The 624-nt window shown below is 50.2% G+C and overlaps 1 protein-coding gene across 3 annotated transcripts in view; it reads left to right on the top strand.

Moving 5' to 3' along the window:
* EXOC4 (exocyst complex component 4) overlaps window positions 1–624 on the top strand; it is a 456,935-nt gene that overhangs the window by 263,350 nt on the left and 192,961 nt on the right. The gene's annotated exons all lie outside the window — the stretch shown is intronic.

The following is a 624-nucleotide window of genomic DNA, read 5'->3' as shown; positions in this document are numbered from 1 at the left end:
GAGAGGGGGTGGAGGCCCCATCCCTGGGAACATTCCAGGCCAGGTTGGACGGGGCTGTGAGCAACCTGATGTGGTTCAAGGTGTCCCTGCTCCTGCAGGGGGGTTGGACTGGGTGACCTCTAGGGGTCCCTTCCCACCCAAAACGTTCTATGATTCTATGATTCTATGAAAGCATTGCTTCTGCTGCCACTCCTGATCTGTGCTGGGATGGTGAGGAGGAGCTCGGTAAACCCATCAGGATTAGCTGAACTAATTTAAGGTTTCCTTCTCCATCATTACATCATGATTTTAAGACATGGGGTCATACAGGCATGCTTAATGGTCTTCTGTTGATATGTCCCTCTATGCAAACTTCAGATGAGTTTTATATTAATTGCCAGCTTTGGCCTCATTTCTCATTTCCCTTTCCTGCCTGCGGCCGAAGTTTGACACAGAGGTGTCTTTGCATCTCTCTTGACTTACACAGCCAAAGCTCTTATCCACATACAGCTCGGTAGATGCAGCCCATATGGGTACCCTTCTGCCAGCAGCACCGAGGCTTTAATAGCTCTTTAATATTCCCTAATTCTCCTGTTGACCAGGCAGGCTGTGTCGGAGGCTCGGCGGTAGCTGTGCAAGGGGAAG

This window comes from Egretta garzetta, unplaced genomic scaffold (genome assembly GCF_000687185.1).
Source record: "Egretta garzetta isolate BGI_Z169 unplaced genomic scaffold, ASM68718v1 scaffold260, whole genome shotgun sequence".
Classification (NCBI taxonomy): Eukaryota; Metazoa; Chordata; class Aves; order Pelecaniformes; family Ardeidae; genus Egretta; species Egretta garzetta.
The sequence above is the reverse complement of the archived record's forward strand: the minus strand, read 5'-3'. Positions and strand labels throughout refer to the sequence as shown.